Source organism: Ovis aries, chromosome 1 (assembly GCF_016772045.2).
Source record: "Ovis aries strain OAR_USU_Benz2616 breed Rambouillet chromosome 1, ARS-UI_Ramb_v3.0, whole genome shotgun sequence".
Classification (NCBI taxonomy): Eukaryota; Metazoa; Chordata; class Mammalia; order Artiodactyla; family Bovidae; genus Ovis; species Ovis aries.
The window spans coordinates 95760274-95770026 of NC_056054.1; positions in this window are offsets into that span (position 1 = coordinate 95760274).

Here is a 9753-nt window from a genome sequence, read left to right on the forward strand (position 1 = left end):
TGTGAGGTACTTTACAGATATTATTTTTAATCTCCTCCACAATCCTATTGGATGGGCAGTGTTACCCCAATTTTATAGATGATGGAATTGAGACACAGTATGATCAAGTAACTTGCCAGAGGAGCACGATTAGTAAGTTTGAAACTAGATGTCTGCTTCTCTCCTTCCTGTGACACCTTTCAGCTTCTAATTTGCCATTATGTGCCTGTATATGTGCGTGTTGTAGGCATGTGAGTGAGAGACAGAGAGACCTAGGTGTATTTTTGAGTTTGAGTGTTTCTAAATTGTACCCATTCCCTGGCACTGGTTTATTTCTCAAATGTTCTCTTCAACACACCTTAGTTCTTACTTGTCTTTGTTATAAGTCCAAGCCATAGGTGGAAACAGGATAAAAAAAAATAATGGTAATTTTTGAAACTAAAATTTTTGTTAGAAAGCAAAATTGAGACTTCTAGTCTCAGGACCACAGAGAAGCTCGTATGTAAGTTGGGAGCAACCTAAAATTAACGCCAAAGGTACAAAAAGCACATTTCAACAAAAATCCTCCACTTAACGTCTGGCAGAGCCCACGCTCAGACCCTTTGATTCCACTGCTTCTCTGCCGTGCTAGGACCCATCACTTGGTGTTAGCCTTCGGACCTAGAATCTGAAGTTGACTTTGTACTGATCTAGCCCTGATCACTGTGGATCCAGTAATACAGCATCCTTGTGCTTCTCTCTTTCTTTTTGCAATAAATATTCAGCTAAAATCAGGCACCATACTAGGGAACAGCAGGTCAAAAAAGATCACAATGAGTATGGTCCCTGCTATCACTGGGAAACGAGACAAATGAGGAGTTAGGATACAGTATGGTAAATGATCTGATCAGGAAAGCAGAGGAACTCAGAGGAATAAATTTGGCCAGCAAAGGCTTCCTTGACCAAAATGCCTCTGAACTGAGACCTGCCAGACAGGGAGGCACGCTATGCCCATCTTAGCTCTCTGTCTTCGTCCACCACTTGTACAAGAGTGTGGCAGACATCTATTGGGTTTGTTTTTAACTTTTTAAGTTGAGTAGCATTAGAATTCAGGGAATATAAGAATTCCCCTGGTCTCTAAGAGTTTCACAAAAACACTGAGATAAAGGGAAATTCCACAGAGGAATCACAGACCTCAGCTTGGAATTGCTACCTGGGGAAAGGAATGCAACACACATTTTCTAGAAAGATCTTGGGCCCATTGAGGGAAAGGCTGTGTGGTGCAGTTTTATTCTATACCACATTGGGCTATACTTTTTCTGCAATTAAACCAAAGCACTTGGTGTGTCAGACTGAGTCAAATTCAGACATGTAACTGTGATCTCAGCCATAGAAGAGGACTAGAAAAATAGCCACAGGTTGACCTTGAAAAGAGCAGTACTGATTCAGGTATGGAATAGGATTTATCTCACAACAGCTTGTTAGAACCACTTATAAAGAAATTCTAGTTCAGGATACACAGTCTTCAAAGATAGCACCTGAGGATTTAGACACACTAAATATTTGAGCCCTGGTCTAATTCCAGGGTCAGTGTTAGGATGAGATGGACCGGCTTCAGGTTTATGGAAATTTCAAACGCATGGCCTGTTACTAAGGGTCTAATTATATAAGAAACTCCATATTAACATAAAGCTCAAGATTAGTTGGCAGGGCTTCAAAACAGATGTTATTATTAGAACTCTTTCCTAGTTACACAAGTTTATCATTTCACAAAGTTCTGTTTCTTTCCTTCTTCTTCCTCTCCCTCCTTTCTCCTTTTAAGCAATAGTACATACAAATATATCCCATAAGTTGAATGCTTAGTATTGGGTGGGCCAGAAAGTATGTGTGTGTTTTTCCATAATATATTATGGAATGAACTTTTTGGCCAACCCAGTATTTGCCACCCGCTTCCCTGGTGGCTCAGAGGTTAAAGCGTCTGCCTGCAATGCAGGAGACCTGGGTTCGATCCCTGGGTTGGGAAGACCCCCTGGAGAAGGAAATGGCAACCCACTCCAGTATTCTTGCCTGGAGAATCCCATGGACAGAGGAGCCTGGTGGGCTGCAGTCCACGGGGTCGCAAAGAGTCGGACACGACTGAGTGACTTCACTTTCACTTTCAAGGCTCCCTTATTACATAAGTCACTTAATTACTCTATGGAATAGATATTATTTCACTGTTTTTAAAGATGAGGAAACTGAGATTTAAAGGAGGATAATTAACATGATCATTATAAATGGACACACAGATCATCACACAAATGGAAAGTGTCTGAACTGGGATTTAAACCCATTTTGTCTGAATTCTCAAGTCTGTGCTATTACTGTCTGTGGTTGAGCAATTAAACTATACATGCTGGCTGCAATGTCTGCCTGCCACCCCTGTGCCTTCTCCGCTGGAAGTAGCGATCTAGCTTTCCTAGTTCTCCTCTTTGCCGATTCTTCTCTAAGCACAGCCAGAGCATGTGATAGGACGTCAATAAACGAGGAAAGGCCTGGTCTAAATTTATCCCTGTCACACAAATCGCGAGACTTTGTATCACTCTTATAAGGACAGGTCTTGCTCCTGTCTGAGGCCTGAGCACCCATACCAGAGAGCTCCCTGTCCCTGTGACAATAGGAAGCCATGGCAAGGAGAGCCATAAATTAGGCCAGGGGAGCAGGGCAGAGGAAAATAGATACAAACTGCTGACAAGATTAATATGCAGTTGACGGGGTGTGCTTTCACACCCGAGTGCCAACAAATAAACACAATTCAGAAGGCTCATCCCTGCCTTACCAGAGGAGGCAAATTCCCGAGCCAAAGAAAGGGAGCAAATGAGCAAGAGGAAGAGAAGAGAGGCCTGTGGGTGCGCAGGGCTTGGTTTGCCAGAAATTCCTCTACATTGTCAGACAGCTGAGGGATGATGCAAGCAGCAGGCCCTGATGACATATTTTCTGACCAAAACCAGGGAAAGGAGAAACAGGGTGAGGCCCTGCAGGGGAGATGGGTTTGAGGACAGCGAGTGCAAGCTGAAGATCAGTGCCTTCCTTGGGTACGGCCTGCCCGGTGTGCCAGCTAAGCTAGGTGTCATTTCTCACAGGAGTCAGCAGAACTGCTGGGCCTTTGGTTAGACTCCTGATGGGCTGTCCCACTTCCTGTGGTAATGAATGGGACCTCAGTAAGACTCCAGAGAGGAGACCCAATTCTTCTATTTTTTATTAGGTTGAACCATACGAAACTGCCATTTTTGAAGGTCAAGCATACTTGAATATTGGCACTTTCATGTGGCTCAAGATAAGAGTAAAGGCAGAGATAGTTTTCAAACCCAGGGATCAATTTTATAATAAAACAAAATCAATTTTATAATAAAACAAGATCAATTTTATAATAAAACTAAGGCTCTTCAACTGTGCATTGCTAGGGTATAGTACTGACTAATTTAAAGCAATGGTTATTTTATTTAAAAAATGAAGTTAAGGCTCTTAACCATTGTGCTATACAGTACTGTTTTTTAGGTAATTCTTGTTTGAACATAAAATCTGGACGTCAAGCTTGGCCTAAAAGAAATTTCACGATCTGATCTTTTCTTAGGTGGCCAATTTCTTCCTCTGAAGTAAGACTAAACTTCTGGCTATTCAATTATTACTTCAGGTTAGTACTTCTTTACATATACTCTTGCTTCTTTCTGGAATAGTCACACCACCCCACTCTTTTCTCCCTCAGGTATCATTCCATCTTTCAGGCCTTTGCTATCATGGCAGTTTTTAGGCTATATTGCGAGCTCCATGCGGTGAGAACTGTTGGTCAGAGTCCAGTTAAAGGCCTGGAATAGAGATGGATAAGTGAGTAAATGGATGAGTGAGTGAGTTACATGTAACCGTACCCTTCAACACACACACACACACACACACACACACACACACACACTCTTCCTAGGGCTAACTTGCTATTCCAAATTAAATAATTCTCTATCTCATCACGTGGATGTCCAGTTTCAGAAAAACCTCTTGACCCTGGCTAACACTCTGTTACAGAGTTAGGTGATGCATAGAATGTAAGCCAAGAACACAAGTTAGAAAATTCAAGAACATTCAAACATACCCTGAGGACCTAGCTTAGCTCTTGGTTTTACATATAATACAGCAAGTTTCTCATTTTTGCACTCGGTTTCTCCTCTGGAGCCTGGCTTTCACTGGAAGCATTTTCCACAAGTGCCACTAACATAAACAAATAAAACCTTTTGGAGGCATTTTACCAGAACTTGTTATAGATTCTGATGCTGGTTAGAGATAATGGAGCTGTTATTGCTGGTGATTAGGAAAAGCTCAAACTATTTTATAAGCTTTACTTACTTGGATTTATATAACATCTTTCCCCTGAAGAGAAAGTTATGGAATAAAATGGCTTCATAGCAGCTAATCATTTCTAAGGGTCATGTTTGCCCTCTCTTGTTTCTGCTAACCCAAGATGACATAGGTCTGTGCTATGCAGATAGAAGATTTTTTAAACTATACATGCTATACAAACATTCATCAAAACTGAGCAAAGGAGGTGTTAATGAGTTCCCTGACAGCAGAAGCCCAGGATCAGATGCTGGGTATTATCTGTCAGCCATGTTGGGATAGGCACTTCTGGAATAAAACACATCTAAGAGTCCTTACCACCATACGATTTTATGATTCTATAGTCATAAATTCTACACCCACCCAGGTTTTGCTCTTAGCTTGGCATGTAATTTTAACGTAAAGATAGAACATACATATATGCATTTAAATAGAATCCCATTTAAATGTTATTTTTAAACATTTTAATCATGAATGTATTTCCATGTATATTTATTCCACAATTTTATTTTTAATGGACTTATAGCATTCCAATGTATTTCATAATTTAACTAAGATCCTGATTTTTAACAGAAGAGTTTCCCCCTAATTTTTGATATTATTGGTAGCATCAATGAATATCTCTGTCTATATTTTTGGGAATATGCTTATTTATTCAAATTGTGGAGTCAAAGTGTGTCACATTTTTCAGGGTTTTGATGTCCATAAAGATAGTGTCTTTCAGAAACATTGTATAATTTATATCCCACCAGAGGTCACACCATGACTGTTGATGATGACTCTCTGGCAATATAAACTATCACATGAGAAGTCCCAGGAGATTGAGACTGTATTAGACCCTGTATTAGACTCTCTCTAGGATAGTCTCTTCACCTGCAGGAGACGTATCATTCATTATACACAGACTCAAAAGTTAGACTTTGGTTCAAACTCTGCCTCCACCATCTATTAGCTCAAGAACTTTAAGTGAGCTACTTAACCTCCCCTAACTTGATTTTTCATCTATAAAATGACAGATTCTATCTGGCAGGGTATTTTTCATGAAGGCGATATAGAAAAAGGGCTTAACACAGCAGCAGACATATAGTAGTTATTTTCAAATCATTAGTCAATATTTTATTATACTGTGTCTAGTCATTTGCTTCTTGCAACAACCCGTTTTCCTTACAGTGAATGGAAGCATGAGGAGGGACGAGAAGGGAGAAAGGGAGATGAAAGACTTAGGCTGTTCCAGAAAGAGTTTTTAGGGTGTGGAAATATGTCTTTATCTTGCTGGGCAGCCTCTCCCCTGTAAGCTCCACCTTTCCCTCTAGAATTCACAGCAGTTGGGGAAAACCCTCCACCTGCCAGAGTCGCCTGGGGTTTCACTGGTTTTGCAAGCTTTCTGCTTGTCGCCTCTCCTAGCTCTGAAGGCAGCTCTGCTGACCTTGAGGGTCCAGGACATGGTGTTGATCCCAGGAAAGACAGTAATAGTTTTGTTGACAGATACTTTTCAACAGCTGTATGGTATCTGGGAGACTGAGAGAAGACGTGGGGGGGAGAATGACTCAGGGTTAACCCCTTCTTGGCCCCAAAAGTATTCCCTTCATCAGAAACCCTTGCACTTATGGAATTTTCTTTGAGAACTGGATTTTTTTAAAATCAGACCCTCTTAGTCATTTTGTTACAAAAGCAAAGTAATGTTTATGATTCAGAAACATATGACACAAAATGTTAAAGCATCTGAAAGCACTGTACTTGGTAGAATACAGAATAAGGGGCTGTTCTGAGCATGAGATGACCCTGAAATGCCCTGGGACTCTATCATCTTGCATCTTCAAGGCACATTTGAGCTGCAGAAGATGAGCTACGGGTCCTTAATTTGGGAGTGAGAACATAATTTATTCTGTCAAATTTCCAGTGTTCATAGCACTTAATATTCACATGTGTTTTACATAGTTATTTTCCTATCTTTTAACCATGTGGTATCATAGCCAAGGCCTCTTTTTAAAAAGTATTAGAGTGCTTTAAATGTAAAACTTTTAAGTGCTAATCCACTGAGACCTTTTATAATGTTGAGGGATAAGGCAAACAACCCTTTGCAAGCTGACTCTCATGTCAGACTTCACCTTCCGGCTTTGTATATTTTAAGGGCAAACCTATTTAGAATGTCTGAGTCAGTGTACTAAACTAGATATATAATAATGAGTTCTATGGAAAATTAGTCTATTTCATAGCAAAAATTCTCAGTAAAACTACAACTATATTCATTTGGTTTTTACATACGGTCACTAAGAATTTAGTGAAAGACACAACTGAAGCATTCTAGGGAATACTAATCACTAATCACCTGTTAGGATCCCTGCCGTTGAGAAACTGCTCCCCAGAGATGGAGCCCAAATCATTTAGAATTAGCTCTAACACAAGGCAGAAAATGATGATTCTCAAATAAATTACAAGCAATGGGAGGTCTCAGGAGATTGAGGTATCAAACAGGAAATACAGTTTAGGCTTTGCAATTAGATTTGGTTTTGGTGCCATGCTCTGCCCTTGTTAGCTAGGTAACCTATATACTGTATTTAATTTCTCTGAACTTTATTTGCCTTATCTGACAAATGAGCATACCTAACATAGTATATTGGTGAAACTTCTAGCAGAGTGCATCAACATCTGGAAGGGTGAATATTTCATAAATGATAGCTAACAGTGGCAGGTGAAATTAAAGGGGTATGGTATACAAGTACTTGATTCTGGAGAGATGTAGATTTGAGATGGACGTAGATGTGGGGAGAGGGCATTCCAGGTGGCAAGGATGGTGTTACCAATGGTGTGGAATGGGATGAGAGCACACTGAGCACCTTTAGTGACTGAGACTTACTCTGAAGGGCTGGAATACAGGGTACACAGTTTGGAAAACTTACCCAATAGCACTCCAACTGATTTCATTACTCGGGGTTAGAAAGGTGGTCTGAAGAGCTGATAAAAGACAAAGGTTGTCATGTTAAGAAGGGTAGGTGTTATTTGGTTGGCAATGGGGAGCCTGCCTGTGTTTTAGGGGATTACTCTAGTGACCTGGAGGCTGGATTGCAGGTGGTGAGAAGAAACTAAAGGCAGGGCATTCTAATAACGGAGCCAAAAGGTAAGCCTGAGGTTCTTTTTACTAAAGCAAAATAAGAAACATCACCTGTGGCTTGACTGGGCTGACTTTCAAAGTGAGAGTTAGTAGGCTTGGTGTGATTTGCTCTTTGTTCTGATGGGGTCAATTATTTCCCCACAGTTATGCTGATTTCCTCTTTCACTTCGCTCATCTTCCCATAGACAATCGCTTGTTCATGTTCTTACTTTATAACTTTGTCATCTTGAGAACACTACTAAGGAGCAAACTCTAGGCCACTGGAAACTGAGCCTGGCTTATCCTAGGTAGCTTATGGAAACACAGAAGCCTGAAACCTCTGATTTTGTAGGTCTGAGGTGAATCCAGGAAACTTCTTTTTCTGAAGGCTTCCCAGATGACTCTATGGTCAGCCAGGTTCCAGTACCACTGTGCTAAATTTAAACTTGCTCAGCAAGCCTGTTTCTTAGTCATTTTGGAGTCTATAGGAACCTATCACATTATTGAGCCCCAAAAGAGGTCCCATGAATATTTAGTACACAGAACTGAAGTGTTATAATGAGGGCAGAGAGAGACACTCAACTTTAGGGAAATAATAGCTGCAAAATCCCTAGCTGGAACCCAGGGCAATTTTGTAAAGAGCAATTTCAGCTTCTGTTCAGGCAGGGGGCAGGGCTGGAAGCCTAGAGCAGCACTTTCCTTGATTGATTGCCCTGTAACTTGAGGCCTGACTTTGACCTGAGGGTTAGAGCATTGAGTCTACCAACTTGCAAATTATTAAAATATTGTTAAGGGGCAGGCAGGTATTCTCATAGAACTGCATTCTTTTCAGTGAGAGGACTACAATCTGATCTCTAAAGTTAGTATATCCTTCATTAGTAATTAAAGGAACCTGAATGAAAATAGAGATACTTTTAAGTTAGTAAAAAAAAAAATATATATATATATTTTAATGTTAAGAACCAAGGCTATTAACACTGTGATGAGATCACAATGACCCAAACATTTTGAAGAGCAGTTTAGAATTTATATCAAGGCCCCTAAATAACTCATTTCATTTGACTCAGTAATTTCATGCCCTGTAAATATACCTTAAAAGTTATCCGAAATTCTAAGAAAAGATAACTGCACAAAGATGCTTATTGCAGAGCAAGTTATAAATGTGAAGTAACTAAAAGTCCTACAATAAAGGAATAGTAAAGTAAATAAATTGATGAAATTTTAGGTAATCATTAAAACATGATGTGACGTTTGGTATATATCATCACGAGAAAAAGCTTATGATACAATGTTAATGAAATAAGTTAAATGAAAAAGATTTATACCTTAGAATTACAACTACATAAATAAGAAGCATGTTTATAACAGACTGGAGGCATGTGCACAAAAATATTACCAGCGTTCAGATGGTGGGATTATGGGTTATTCTTTCTTCTCTTTCCTAAAATGTACAAGTGTTTCTAGTACTTTCATTCTTTAAAATTAAAAACATTTACATATTCACAAACAAAGTAGGAGATTGGATCACAGTCCCCCAGTGAGCCAGCAGTAAATTGAGGCAAGTATCTAGATAAGTCAGCAGGGTACAATTTCCCTCCCTCCACCCCTCAGGGACCACCGCACTATTTTATGAAGAATGGCATCTGGTTTTGTTACACCTGTCTGAGTTTAAAAATCAAAACAAAGCAAAAAACAAATTAACAGGAAAAAATTCCCCCAAACAACCTTATTTCTCCTCCTCACCATTTTCTACAAGGCTTGTATCAAGAGAGGTCATTACATTAAATTTTTTTTTTTCTGTGTTGAAAGGTCTTTTCCTTCCTTACTTGAACATGAGATATACACATTATCTGGATTAATATCTAGATCTGGGTAGGCTTTTCAAAGACATCCAGGAGAAAGAAGCATCTGGGGCAAGTGTGTAACGTTAAGTAAGGTCATGCTTGCTGTTGTTGGTGATCTCGCCCACATGACAAGGTCCTATTTTTAACTGAGACAATTGGTGAATGACTCAGGAAGACCTCTGAAGCCAAATGGCAGCTTGGAGGAATAGAACTCGCTATTAGCGGTGAAAATAACTAATGCAATCAGCTGAAACTGCCCATTTTCTGCTTTCAGTATACCTGGCAATCGATGAATACTATAATAAACCCAGTTTAAAAAGGTCTCACTCTAGATATAGGTATGTTGCTAGTTAAGTACTTTTTTCTTTCTTGTTCAGAAAATAATACTGTGGGAAAATAATTTTGGAAAATGTGAAACTATAAACATTCCTTAAATTTGTATAATAAAGATTGTTTTTGAATGGATTTCATTGCAGATTATTCATTTTTGTGGGG